At 46.7% G+C, this 14,861-nt stretch overlaps 1 protein-coding gene and 1 pseudogene across 1 annotated transcript in view; both read left to right on the top strand.

The window, feature by feature from the left end:
* LMOD1 (leiomodin 1) overlaps positions 1 to 14,861 on the top strand; it is a 53,631-nt gene that overhangs the window by 18,498 nt on the left and 20,272 nt on the right. The window lies entirely within an intron of this gene.
* LOC118149612 (U6atac minor spliceosomal RNA) lies at positions 208 to 286 on the top strand (annotated as a pseudogene).

Genomic DNA, 14,861 nt, shown 5'->3' with positions numbered 1-14,861 from the left:
CAGTCAGCCAAGATCATACCGCTGCACTCCAGCCTAAGCAACGGAGGGAGACTCTGTCTCAATAATAATAATAATAATAATGTTTTTGCTAATAATTTGTACTATATGTACCCAGATAAGGCCTTCAGCTCCCATCATCTGGATTCTTCCCTAAAATACCTGGAGAAGTGCAGCAGCTTTGCCTCTTGATCTAGAAAAAGTAGCACAGTGCTGTATGAAAGGAGAGAAGGTTAGCACTCCCCTTGACAAGGATGGAAGAAGCCCTCGGGCCTGACAACTATTTTATATTAAAAAAAAAAAAAAAGAAAGAAAAAGTAGTACAGCTCTCCTAAAGAACTTGCTATACGCAGATTTCCCTTTGGATCATACACGTAAGAGCAGGAGAGGGAGCTGCCCTCTTCACAGCACTCACAGAACCCACCCCTTTGGGAGACCCAGTGCTTGGGTATGTGGCTATGATTATCTGGAATCTGGATATACCAATTCTGCAGCTGGGTAGACACAGACTTGCCCTTCTGAAGCCCAAGTTGTGAGGCTGGAGAAAGGAGGACCAGAGCTGGGATTAGGTCCTTGTAGGCAAATGATCAGCTTTTCTCAGCCAGGCTTCTATAAGAGAATTAAGCCCTGGAGAAAATGAATTGGGAGACTATATCCTCAGTTCCCCCTATTCTAGCCCATTTTGTGCTGCTATAACAAAATACCATAGACTGTGTAATTTATAATGAACAGAAGTACATTTGCTCATAGTTTTGAAGGCTGGGAAGTCCAAGATCAAGCGCCTGTACCTGGTGAGGGCCTTACTGCTGCATTATCCCATCCATGACAGTAGGCAGAAGGACAAGTGAGGGCCAAAGAAACCCAGAAAGTTGAACTTGTCCTTTTATAACAAACCCACTTCCATGATAATGGCATAGACCATTCATTAGAGCAATGTCCCCATGACCCGAACACCTCCCAGTAGGCCCCACTTCCCAATACCCCTGCACTGGGGACTGAGTTTCCAGTGCATGAACTTTGGGGGACACATTCCAAACACAGCACCCCCAAAGATGCTAGCTGGATGCATTCTCAATACGTAGGAAAGGAATTAACTCTATATAATAGATACCTTAGGGCAGTAAGGGCTTAAATTTTCTTCTGAAATTCCAATTGCCCAGGCTGATGTTGCACCATTTTGCTTATACTGAGTCTCCTCGAGGTGGATCATCTCACCTACAAAGCAATGACAGCATCTCTTCCACTTGCCACTTAGTGATAATCCACTTGTCCCATGTCCTCAACTGCACTGAAAAGCATAGCAATTTCTAAATCACCAAGAAAATGTCTAATAATGACCACAGAGAACGAAAGACTCAAGTGTTCCAATGGTCCAGGTTCTTTCAGGTTGGGAGGCTTCTGGTTTTATTTCCAGTGTCTGTAATCTTTGCCTTAAAAGCAGGAGAAGAGGGAGATATGAAGAACACAAACATGATCTTTCTTTCTTTCTCTCTCTCTCTTTCTTTCTTTTTTGAGATGGAGTCTCGCTCTGTTGCCCAGGCTAGAGTACAGTGGCACCTTGGCTCATTGTAACCACCACCCCCAAGGTTCAAGCAATTCTCCTGCTTCAGCCTCTAGAGTAGCTGGGATTACAGACGCTCACCACCACACCTGGCTAATTTTTGTATTTTTAGTAGAGATGGGGTTTCACCATCTTGGTCAGGCTGGTCTTAAACTCCTGACCTTGTGATCCACCTGCCTCAGACTTCCAAAGTGCTGGGATTACAGGTATGAGCCACTGCGCCCAGCCACCCAGACATGATACTTCTAAATTGATTTTCTTCAAAGAAAAATATGCTTATAATGTAGTAAGGCTCACTATAGACAACATGCAAAACACGGGAAAAGAGAGGGAAAATAGCCAATAATTTTTTGTCTTATTAACTAAAGATATTATTAGCCATTGTTGATTTTCTTGTTTGTTTTTGAGACAGGGTCTCCCTCTGCTGCCCAGGCTGGAGTGCAGTGGTGCAATCTCGGTTTCCTGCTCTCATGCAGCACTACTTCCAGCTATGTTTTTAAAAATATTTTTTGTAGAGACAGGGTTTCACCATGATGCCCAGGCTAGTTTCAAACTCCTGGACTCAAACAACCCACCCTCCTCCTCCCAAAGTGCTGGGATTACAGGTGTGAGCTGTGGTTCCCAGCTTCGGTTTTTTTCTTGGGGTGTATAACTCTGTATGTATTTTTCTTTCTGTAGTTGAGATCATGAAATGCACAGCCACATATTCACATAAGTTGTGTTCCCTACCTTATTTATTCATATTTTTGCTTATCCCCATATTATAATCACTTTTCCCATGTCACTGAAAATTCTTCCTAAACAGTTTTTTCAATGGATGTCATCATACTCTATTGTATGGCTGTGTTGAACCATTTGCCTATATTTGGACATTTACATGGCTCCCAGTAAATACACTTTCCAAGGCTCCAAACAGATCCCCGGAGCCTCAGTGCAGGCTCCTTCTCTTGGCCTTTGGCGCCCATCCCCAGAGAGATGGAGTCAGCCAAACAAGACGATAAACAGAACAGTTAACACACTGCTTCCCCAGCTGAGCCTTATGGGCTGATGGGTGAAACAACACCACCAAAAGAGAGAAAAGACTCACTGGGCGCTGGAAACGAACAGACTTATGGTCAGCTCACAGCACAGACACCCCATAGCTCAGGGAAACATGAGGCCACACGTTATTTTTTTAGAGGATCAAGTTCCTGATGTTGGACTATCTGCCAAGCAAAGCAAACCCTACCTCCCTCTCACGTTGACTCCCTCAGGGGAAATGTGTCAGTTTGTATGCGTTATAGATACAGCAGATATGCCTGCTTTTCCTTCGTTTGGGGAGGAAAAAATTACTACCTAAAAAGAAAATTGGCTGGGTGTGGTGGCTCACACTTGTAATTCCAACACCTTGGGAGGCTGAAATGGGAGGACTGCTTGAGCCCAGGAGCTCGAGACCAGCCTGGGCAACATAAGGAGGAACCCACACCCACACAAATCTCTCCAAAAAGAATTTAAAAATTAGCCAGGTGTGATGGCATGTGCCTGTGGTTCCAGCTACTTGGGAGGCTGAGGTGGAAGGATCACTTGAGCCCGGGAGGTCGAGGCTGCAGTAAGCCACGATCACACCACTGCAATCCAGCCTGGGCACAAAGGAAGACCCTGTCTCAAAACAATTAAATAAAAAAGAGAAGGAAATAAGAAAACCAAGGCTTCAGCCTTGAAAAATTTCAGGTCGGCTGGGCACGGTGGCTCACGCCTATAATCCCAGTACCTTGGGAGGCCTAGGCGGGTGGATCACGAGGTCAAGAGATTGAGACCATCCTGGTCAACATGGTGAAACCCCGTCTCTACTAAAAATATTAAAAAAAATTAGCTAGGCATGGTGGCGCGTGCCTGTGGTCCCAGATACTCAGGAGGCTGAGGCAGGAGAATTGCTGGAACCCAGGAAGAGCAGGTGAGCCAAGATCGCGCTATTGCACTCCAGCCTGGGTAACAAGAGCGAAACTCCATCTCAAAAAAAAAAAAAGGAAAAGAAAAATTTCAAGTCTTGGGAGGATGTCAAGAAGGGAAGGTCAACTAGTTCATTCTCCTGCTACTAGAGGTCCCTACCCCAAAGACACCCATACCAATACCAAACCATAATCAATGGTCATGCAAAGTAATTTTCCCCTTCTGAGAAAACTGGAAAGTGTCTTACTCCCAGAAGCCCATAGGTAAGTACTTAGTTGCTGTCTTGGAACATCACACAATATGCCCCATCTCATCCATGCACAATAAAAGCAGAGCCTGATGCCTTGGGTCCGAAGCTTTATGGGCTTCCACATACATTATCTCATTTGATTCTTTCATCAGCCTTGGAAGGCAGACAGGGAGGTTAATTTTAATCTGCTTGACAGGTGAAGAATCTGAGACTTAGAGAGGTCATCCAGCTGGTGGCCAGGGAAGGTTTCTTTTCTTTTTTTTTTTTTTTGAGATGGAGTTTTGCTATTGTAGCCCAGCCTGGAGTGCAGTGGCACGATCTCAGCTCAGTGCAACCTCCGCCTCCTGGGTTCAAACGATTGTCCTGCCTCAGCATCATAAGCTGAGCTTACAGGCAGGCGCCACCATGCCTGGTTAATTTTTGTATTTTTAGTAGAGACAGGGTTTCACCATATTTGCCATGGCTGGACTTCAGTGCCTGACCTCAAGTGACTTGCATGCCTCGGCTTCCCAAAGTACTGGGACTAGAGGTGTGAGCCACCACACCCAGCCAGAAGATCTTGAACTCTTTCTTTCTCTCTCCCTCTCTCTCTCTCTCGTTTTTTTCCCAGAGATGGGGTCTTGCTCTATCACACACGCTAGAGTGCAATGGTGCAGTCACATCTCACTGCAGCCCTGAACTGCTGGGCTCATCCTCCCACCTCAGCCTCCCGAGTAGTTGGGACTGCAGGCACATGCCACTGTGACTGGCTAATTTTCTTTGTTTCTTCCTTTTGTTGTTGTTGCTGTTCTTGAGGCAGCATCACCCAGGCTGGAGAACAGTGGCACGATCACAGCTCCCTGCAGCCTCCACTTCTGGGACTCATATGATTCTCCCACTTCAGCCTCCTGAGTAGCTGGGACTGCAGGCATGCCTCACCACATTCAGCTAACTTTTTGTATTTTTAGTAGAGATGGAGTTTTGCCATGTTGCCAGGCTAGTCTTGAATTCCTGAACTCAAGCAATCTGCCCACCTTGGCCTCTCAAAGTGCTGGGACTATAGACATGAACCATTGCACCTGGCTACAACTGGCTAATTAAAAACAATTTTTTTCTTTTTCTTTATTATTATTATTATTATACTTTAAGTTCTGGGGTAATGTGCAGGTTTGTTACACAGGTACACATGCACCATGGTGGTTTGCTGCATCCATCACCCCACAATTTGTTTTTAATAGACAGGGTCTTACCGTGTTCCAGGCTGATGTCAAACTCCTGGCCTCAAGGAATCCTCCAGCCTCAGCCTTCTGAGTAGCTGAGATTACAGACTCGAGTCACTGTGCTGGCTCTGAACACTTTCTTTTGACCTCAGTTTGCAACAAACTCTGCTCAACTTAGCAGAAAAAACAATCTGTCCCTCCAGCCTTCTTTTTGGGCCTCCATCTGAATGGGAGATTCATCTCTTTGTTTAGCAGTTAGGAAGCATCCACTGTGTGTACAAGTCCAGGATGGGTGCTGCTCAGTCCTGGGGGCCGGTTCAGCAGGCAGCTTTCCTGTCACTGTGCTGTACTCTGGAAACTCTCTGCACTCTGAGATGGGCACTGGCCAGGGTCCAGCACTGCCCTCTGGGAGACCCTGGGGAAGGGCTGTCAAGAGTCACTCCTGGCCTGGCACAGTGGCTCACGCCTGTAATCCCAGCACTTTGGGAGGCTGAGGTAGGTGGATCATTTAAGGTCAGGAGTTCGAGACCAGCCTAGCCAATATGGTGAAACCCTGTCTCTACTGAAAATACAAAAATTAGCCAGGCATGGTGGCATGCACTTGTAATCCAAGCTATTCGGGAGGCTGAGGCAAGAGAATTGCTTGAACCCAGGAGGCGGAGGTTGCAGTGAGATGAGATCGCGCCATTGCACTCCAGCCTGGGTGACAGAGCAAACAAACAAACAAACAAACAAATAAATTGTGGCTATGGGAACATTTAAGTTACGTAGGTAGCTCACATTTTTTTCATTGGTCTACAGTTTAGTTTTTACGACCACTGTAAATTGCAAATAGTTTCTCGTTTGCAAATAGTTTGGATGTTGGTTTTTTTGTTTTCATCTTTTTCAGTTCTTTATTTAGTCTTTATCCTTTAGATGTTAAAGCAAGAGAAGATGAGCACAGCATGAGAGATAAGATTTTGTTTAATATAACCCTTCTCTCATTTTAGTGTAATTAAGACCATGATCTTGGCCAGGCAAAGCGGCTCATGCCTGTAATCCCAGCATTTTGGGAGGCAGAGGTGAGAGAATTACTTAAGCCCAGGAGTTCAAGACCAGCCTGGGAAACATGAAAAAACCCCGTTTCTACAAAAAATATGAAAATTTGCCTGGAGTGGTGGTGTGCATCTATAGTCCCCGCTACTCAGGAGACTGAGGCAGGAGGATTGCTTGAGCCTGGGAAGTCGAAGCTGCAGTGAGCTGTGACTGTGCCACTGCACTCCAGCCTAGACAACAGAGCAAGACCCTGTCTCAAGAAAAAAAAAAAAAAAAGACCAAGATTTCTTAAAAATTTTTAAATTTAAACAAAAAAAGTTTTTTTTTTTTTACATTTTTATGGAGACGTAAGTCACATATCATAAAATTCACTCTCAGGCTGGGTGTGGTGGCTCATGCCTGTTATCCCAGCACTTTGAGAGCCCGAAGCAGGTGAATGGTTTGATGTCAGGAGTTCGAGACCAGCCTGACCAACATGGTGAAACCTAGTCTCTACTAAAACTACAAAAGTTAGCTGGGCATGGTGGTGGGTGCCTGTAATCCCAGTTACTCAGGAGGCTGAGACAGGAGAATCACTTGAACCTAGGAGGTAGAGGTTGCAGTGAGACGAGATGGCACCACTGCATTCCAGCCTGGGTGACAGAGATTCCATCTCAAAAAAAGATATTCACTCTTTTAAAATATGCAATTCAGTATTTTTTAGGAAAAAAACAGTATTCAGTATATTCAGTGAATATATAACAGTATATAATATATACTATATTATATATAACAGTATTATATTCAGTGTGAGTATATATTCAGTATATTCACAAAGTTGTACAACACCACTACCTAATTCCAGAATATTTTCATCAGCCCCAAAAGAAATCCCACCCCCATCATCAGAGATCCTTCATTTCTCCTCCCACAAGCCACTGGCAACCACTAGTCTATTTTCTGTCTCTACAGATTTGCCTATTTTGGACCTTTCATGTAAATGGAATCATATAATATGTGGTCTTTCAGATCTGGCTTCTTTCAGTTATCATATTTTCAAGGTTCATTCATGATAGAGCATGGTACTTTATTTCTTTTTTCTGAGATGGAGTTTCACTCTTGTTGCCCAGGGTGGAGTGCAATGACGCAATCTTGGCTCACTGCAACCTCCACCTCCCAGGTTCAAGCAATTCTCCTGCCTCAGTCTCCCGAGTAGCTGGGATTACAGGCAGGCACCACCACGTCCAACTAATTTTGTATTTTTAGTAAAGACAGTGTTTCTTGATGTTGGTCAGGCTGGTCTCGAACTCCCGACCTCAGGTGATTCATCCACCTTTGCCTCCCAAAGTGCTGGGATTACAGGCATGAGCCATCAAGCCCGGCCTTTATTCCTTTGAATGGCTGAATATGACTCCATTTTAAGGATATACCACATTTTGCTTAATCATTCTTTAGTTAACAGACTTTGGGTGCTTTCCATTTTGGAGCTATTATGAGTAATGCTACTGTGCACATTTGTGTAGAAGTTTTTTGTGGACATATATTTTCAATTCTCTTGGGTCTGTATTGAGGCACGGAATTGATGGGTCAATATGGCAACTCTATGTTTAACTTTTTGAGGAACTACCAGACTGTTTTTCAAAGTGGCTGCACTATTTATATCTTACCAGCAACATACAAGGGTTCCAATTTCCCCACATCCTTGTCCACACGTATTATTGTCTGTCTTTTTTCTTATAGACACCCAGTAGGAATGAAGTATATCTCATCATGGTTTTGTCAATCTCAAAGGGCATGGATTTTGTTTCAGTAAATAATGTGGCAATTTTCTTGCTCCTATTCTGTAAGTCCCTTTCCTCTTCCTGATAACTTACTTTTCAGAGTCACTATACTTACTCTTGTGGTTTTCATTGACGCCCATATACACCATATACACCAATGACTCCCAAACCTACCTCTCAAGCCTAGATCTCTTTCCTGAGCCCCAGATCTTTATTAATGCCAACCCGTTAGGCGTTTAAATTTTGTCATGGCCAAAACAGTTGATCACCTCAAGTGCCATCCTCATCTCCCCTCCATATTTTCTGCAGTGGTTATAAGCAACATTCTCTAACCAGGCAACCAAACTGGAAATCGTGGAGTCATCTTCCACTTCTCCTTGTCATTGTCCACTTCACTGAATCTTATTAACTGTACCCCAGAACTGTCTATGAAGTGCATCTCCACCCCTCTGTGCTCACTGCTCAGCCTGGTCCAAGATCTCATAATCCCTTGCCTTCCCTCCCCTCTTCTCCCCTCCCCTCCCCTTCCCTGTTTTTTGAGAAGGGGGGTCTCACTGTGTTACCCAGGCTGGTCTCGAACTCCTGCGCTCAAGCAAGTCTCCTGCCTCGGCCTCCCAAAGTGCTGAGATTACAGGTGTGAGCCATTATGCCCAGCCATGGATCTTATAATTTCTTGCCGGAACTTTTGCAGTAGCCTACTGGTCTCTTTCCCTCTGGTTTCTTTCTCCACTCTCCAAACAGCTGCCAGAGTTATCTTTCTTTTTATTTATTTATTTATTTATTTATTTATTTATTTATTTTAGAGACTGGGTTTCACCATGTTGGCCAGGATGGTCTTGATCTCTTGACCTCGTGATCCGCCCTCCTTGGCTTCCCAAAGTGCTGGGATTACAGGCATGTGCCACTGCGCCCAGCTATTTTTTTAATTTTTCTTAAAGACGAGGTTTCACCATGTTGGTCAGTCTGGTTTTGAACTCCCAACCTCAGGTGATCCGCCCACCTTGGCCTCCAAAGTGCTTGGATTTCAGGCGTGAGCCACCGCACCCGGCCCAAAGTTATCTTTCTAACGCACAAATCAGATTGTCACTTCCTGGTTAAAAATCTGTATGCATCTCCATTTTCTACTGGGTGAAGCTCTCATTCCGTGGCACAATATAAAAAGTCTGTCATGATCTGGCTCCAGGGGGCATTTCTGGTCTCATCTTCTACCACCACTTCCTCTCCCCCGCTCTAGTTACAAAGAACTTCTCAGCAATCCCTAGATGAGCCATGCTCCAATAGATCACTTGCTTTTTTTGCCGGTTCTGTTCCCTCTGCTGAGAAAGCCCTTCTCTTGCCTCATATGCCCAAATGATCTCACTGGAAGGAGGCCACCTCTAAACTTTACTCTGACGTCCTCTATGTTTCCCACCCCCTATTCTATATCGCTGGGTCCTGCAATGTGTAGAGGCCACTTGGCCTCCTTGATTTAATGGCCTGACATCCTTGTTTGCTCCTTCTCTTCCCACTAGGTCTTGGCTTTTCTTTCTCCCTTCCAGGGGAATAACCAGACCCGCCTCCCAATTGTCCTTGAGCTTAAAGACTCAGCTTAATCCTCAGCTGTTTCTCATGACTGACTCCCTTAGCAAGCAGGTGGAATTCTGGTCTCTGTGGCCTTGGCACAGGAAGAACCAGTGTCTCTGAGGGTCTCAGCTGCTAGAAGGGAGCTGCATTTGGGAGTTGTATGTAAATACTTGTAGTGTGAAGTATTTCCAGAACCATTCACATGGCCTGGGAAAGTATGTCATTTTACTGGGGTAAGAATCCCCGGTAAGGGTCAGTGGTGGGTGGGAGGCTGAGGCAGGCAAATCACCTGTGGTTAGGAGTTCGAGACCAGCCTGGCCAACATGGTGAAACCCTGTCTCTACTAAAAACACAAAAATTAACCAGGCATGGTGGTGGGCACCTGTAATCCCAGCTACTCGGGAGGCTGAGGCAGGAGAATCACTTGAACCCAGGAGGTGGAGGTTGCAGTGAGCCAAGATCGTGCCATTGTACTCCAGCCTAGGCAACAAGAGCAACACTCCTTCTCAAAAAAAAAAAAAAGCCGGTGGTGGGTTGAGATGGTGTTGAAGCCAATATATTCCCTCTTCTCTTTGCAGTTGGGTTCCTCTGGAGACTTTAGGACGATATTGAAGAAGGCTGCTCACAAGAGTTTAGCGGCCAGGATGGAGAGACACAGGCTGGAAGGTGGTGGGGTGGGATGCTGTTTGGTGGCTCCCTGGGGGCCTGGAGTAGATACCAGAGAGTTCTGTCCTGGAGTCAGCCCTGGTTAGTGGAGAAAAAGACCTAGAAGGCACACGTACCACTTTGCCAGATTATCTAAAGCTGAGAGGCACAGTGAGCATTTAAACAGCAGAACCAGGATCTAGAAAATTCTAGTCAGGCTTGAATGACAGGCTTAGTCTAACAGATGAACTTTTCTAGCCTGCAGCAAAGCAGCCTCAGGGAGAGGACCCAATAAACGTGACACACATACAGAGCCCTCATAGAAGAGAAGGGGTGGCCTTGTTTTATGCAGCCCCTGGGAATAATAGGACCAGAAGGGCTTTCTGACACAGAGTCAGCTTAAAAAGAAGAAAAGGGGGCTGGGCGCGGTGGCTCACGCCTGTAATCCCAGCACTTTGGGAGGCCGAGGAGGGTGGATCACGAGGTCAAGAGATCGAGACCATCCTGGTCAACAAGGTGAAACCCCGTCTCTACTAAAAATACAAAAATTAGCTGGGCATGGTGGCGCGTGCCTGTAGTCCCAGCTACTTGGGAGGCTGAGGCAGAATTGCTTGAACCCAGGAGGCAGAGGTTGCGGTGAGCCAAGATCGCACCATTGCACTCCAGCCTGGGTAACAAGAGTGAAACTCAGTCTCAAAAAAAAAAAAAAAAAAAAGAAGGAAAGGGGCCAGGTGTGGTGGCGGTGGCGCACGTCTGCAATCTCAGCACTTTGGGAGGCCGAGGCGGGTGGATCACCTGAGGCTAGGAGTTCAAGACAAAAATTAGCTAGGTGTGGTGGCGTGCGCCTGTAGTACCACCTACTCGGGAGGCTGAGGCAGGAGAATCGCTTAAACCCAGGAGGTGGAGGTTGCAGTGAGGTTGCAGTGAGCCAAGATTGCTCCACTTCACTCTAGCCTGGGTAACAGAGCAAGACTCTGTCTCAAAAAAAAGAAAAAAAAAAAAGTCTGGGCATGGTGGCTCACACTTGTAATCCCAGCTCTTAGGGAGGCCAAGGCAGGAGGATAGCTTGAGCCCAGGAGTTCGAGACCTGCTTGAGTCTTGAACTCAATATTGTGAGACGCTGTTCTCTCCAAAAAACAAAGGCTTGACTTCCTTAGGAAGAATTGAGCTTCCTGTCACTGGAAGTATTCAAGCACAAACTACTTGGTAGGGACACTGTAGGTAGGATTGAAATGTTTGCATTTCATTCTAGCAAATATTCATTAATTGCTGAGCACTCTGCCAGGCCAGGTGCTAAAGGGAGAAATAAAGGCCTGCTCCTTGCTCCCCATCTAGTCCAGGGAGAGGCCAGTTACAAGTGCTAAGTGCAGAGATAGCTTTGAGCTTGGCCTGCTGAAGGAATGCAAAGGAGGGGCTCCTGACCCAGGGGCTAGGTGAGGGCAGTGACAGGGCCCTTGGGCTAAGCGCTGATAAACAATTAGGAGGAATTGTTGTTATTCTTGTTTAGTAGGGAGGGGCATAATTCCAGCAATTTGGGACCTGAGGCCGGCGGATCACCTGAGATCAGGAGTTCAAGACCAGCCTGGCCAACATGGTGAAACCCCACCTCTACTAAATATACAAAAATTAGCTGGATGTGGTGGCATATGCCCGTAATCCCAGCTACTTGGGGGTGCTGAGGCAGGAGAATTGCTTGAACCCAGAGGCGGAGGTTGCAGTGAGCTGAGATCATGTACTGTATTCCAGCCTGGGTGAAGGAGTGAGACTGTGTAAAAAAAAAAAAAAAAAAAAGTTTCTGACTTTTAGAGATACACACTGAGGCCAGGCATGGTGGGTCACACACTTTGGGAAGCCAAGGTGGGAGGATCACTTGAGTCCAGGAGTTCGAGACCAGCCTGGGTAGCATAGCGAGACCCTATCTCTACAAAAAATAAATTAGCTAGGCCTGATGGCAGGTACCTGTAGTCCTAGCTACTTGGGAGGCTGAGGCAAAGGATTGCCTGAGCCTGGGAGTTTGAGACCAGCCTGAGCAACATAGCAAGACTCCATCTCTACAAAAATAAAAGTTAGCCAGGCATAGTGACAGATGCCTGTAGTCCCAGCTACTCGGGAAGCTGAGGCAGGAGGATCACTTGAGCCCAGGAGTTTGAGGTTATAGTGAGCTATGATTATACCACTATGCCCCAACCGGGTGACAGAGTGAGACCCTGTCTCTAAAAAAGAAATAGAGATACACACTGAAGTATGCATGCATGAAATGACACAACTGGAATTTGTTTTCAAATAATCTAAGGATGAGAAAAAATGGGTGGGCATACAGATGAAACAAGATTGGCCATATGTGGAAAATCACTGAAGCTGGGCAATGGGTACCTTGAGTTTCATTGTGCTGTTCTCTCTAGTTTGGTGTACAATAGAACTTTTCCATATATAAAGTTAAAAGAAAGGGGGAGGAGGCCAGGCGAGGTGTGGCTCATGCCTATAATTCCAGTACTTTGGGAGGCCGAGGCAGGTGGATCACCCGAGGTCAGGAAATGGAGACCAGCCTGACCAACATGGAGAAACACCGTCTCTACTAAAAATACAAAATTAGCTGTATAAAAATACAAAATAACCAGCTGGCACATGACTGTAATTCCAGCTACTCAAGAGGCTGAGGCAGGAGAGTTGCTTGAACTTGGGGGGCAGAGGTTGTGGTGAGCTGAGATTGCTCCATTACACTCCAGCCTGCGACAAGTGTGAAACTCTAAAAAAAAATGTGTTCAAGAATTACTAAGGCCTTCAAGACAATGATAGCAGAGAACCAAACCAAGCACAGGGCCCTTCCGAGCCTGGAGCCCTGTCGGACCGCAGAAGTCAGACGCCCACAAAGCTCCTCCTGCTTCAGTCAATGTCCCCTTTTCCATTTAGAAGAGACAGGAGCGGGGCTGTATGAAAGCCAGGGCTTGGGCTCACAGCCCTAGGCAGCAAAAGAACAGAATGTTCCTTCCCCCACCCCCCCGGGACCAAAGTGGGACCCAGAAGCCTGGGACAAATAGCTTGCATTTGTGTAGATCTTTACAGCATTTCCCAGACTTGCTTGGGTTTTCCTTGGTGCTGGGACAGAATGAAGCAGAAAGTACTAGCCAGGCCCTTCAGAGAGCAGAGTGCCGCAGTGACTTGTTTATCTCTCCGAAGAGATTTCCCGGTTTCTCCAAAAATGGGGTTTGCTACAAGCTTCCCAGTATGAGTCACCAGACCAGTTGGCAAAGCATTTAGGTCTGCCGAGAGCACTGGAACTGACCCTTCATTGGCCAAGAAGATCTGCCACAAGAACCTGCAGACCACTAGACATGGGTTCTCTGAACCCCCCAAACAGAAGGCAGAATGACATTGCCTGTGAAGCCTTGCTATTGCAGGCTGTGATGCATGCCCTCACCTCAGAACGCCTCTTTCTCTACTTGCAGTAAACGCAGAAGCCTTGGTGGGAGGAGTAAGGGCCTAGGTGAAATGCAGACACTGCTCACCCTGACCTCCTTTCTGATGCCCCTCGATGGCTCTTGGCAGGCTTCCAGGAGGGAGCAGGAGCCACAGAACTGCCCCTGAGGTCAGGCCACCTTCCCCCGTTTACCATCCTTTTCGCTAGAAACATTTGTCCTTAAAGACTCAAGGCAGCCGGGCACAGTGGCTCATGCCTGTAATCCCAGCGCTTTGGGAAGCCAAGGAGGGCAGATCACGAGATCAGGAGTCTGAGACCAGCCTGACTAACATGGTGAAATCCTGTCTCTACTAAAAATTCAAAAATTAGCTGGATGTGATGGCACGTGCCTATAATCCCAGCTACTTGGGAGGCTGAGGCAGAAGAATCGCTTGAACCGGGGAGACAGAGGTTGCAGTGAGCTGAGATCACACCACTGTACTCCAGCCTAGGGGACAGAGTGAAACTCCATCTCAGAAAAAAAAAAAAAAAAAAATACTCAAGGCAGGCAGAACCCTCGCAGCCTTGGCAGAGTTTGGTGACACACACAGTGCAAGTGCCCAACCACCCACCTCTCCACATCATCCTTATCTTTTCCAGAAGGTGTCTTTGCTCCCCTTCCCTACAAGGACAGAGCAGGCCCTGAGATGGTGGCACTCGCTCCTCTTGTAAAGCCTGGTCTCCTGCAGGACTGCATCAGAAAATGCCCTCTTTTCCCAGGTTCACAAAAACCACTGCCCTTTTCTTGGCTGCCACTGCACCACTCCCACCCCTGGAGATCATCATCTTGGGAGGTAAAAATGAGCTGTGGTGTTTCTGTTTATGCTGGAGCTGGAGGCGGTGCCTGAGACCCTTCGGCCCTCTGCTCAGCACTGATGTTTATCACCGGGGCTGATTTGTAATTGCTGCAACAGAGCCAGGCGAAGGTCAGGCTTCGAGGCAGGTCCTGGCACAGCACAGCCAGGCTGAGGACTGAGTACAGTGACAGGGAATCCCCTCCCACCTCTGGCCCCATCTGTCCCTTCTCCCCACACCATGGCCTGATGCATCTTGGTTTTTAGTTTTGTTTTGTTTTTGCTGCAAAATCCAGTTATTTAAAAAGAATTTTCTTTTGTCTCTTTTTTGTAAACAGCCTTTGTTGGTTTTTGTTTTGTTTTGTGAGACAGGGTCTCATTCTGTTGCTCAGGCTGGAATACAGAGGCGTGATCATGGCTCACTGCAACCTCGACCTCTGTTGGCTCAGGTGATCATCTCACCTCGGCCTGCCAGGTAGCTAGGACTATAGGCACATGCCACCATGCCTGGCTAATTTTGGTTTGTAGAGATGGGGTTTGGCCATGTTGCCCAGGATGGTCTTGAACTCCTGGGCTCCAGCAGTCCTCTCGCCCTGACCTTCCAACGTGCCAAAATAGATGTACCTTTGTTGTATTTTTCTGATCATAAGACTAGTTCAAGCCAGATGTGG

The sequence above is a fragment of the Callithrix jacchus genome, chromosome 19 (assembly GCF_049354715.1).
Source record: "Callithrix jacchus isolate 240 chromosome 19, calJac240_pri, whole genome shotgun sequence".
NCBI classification, from domain to species: domain Eukaryota; kingdom Metazoa; phylum Chordata; class Mammalia; order Primates; family Cebidae; genus Callithrix; species Callithrix jacchus.
This window is presented reverse-complemented; position numbering and strand designations above follow the sequence as displayed.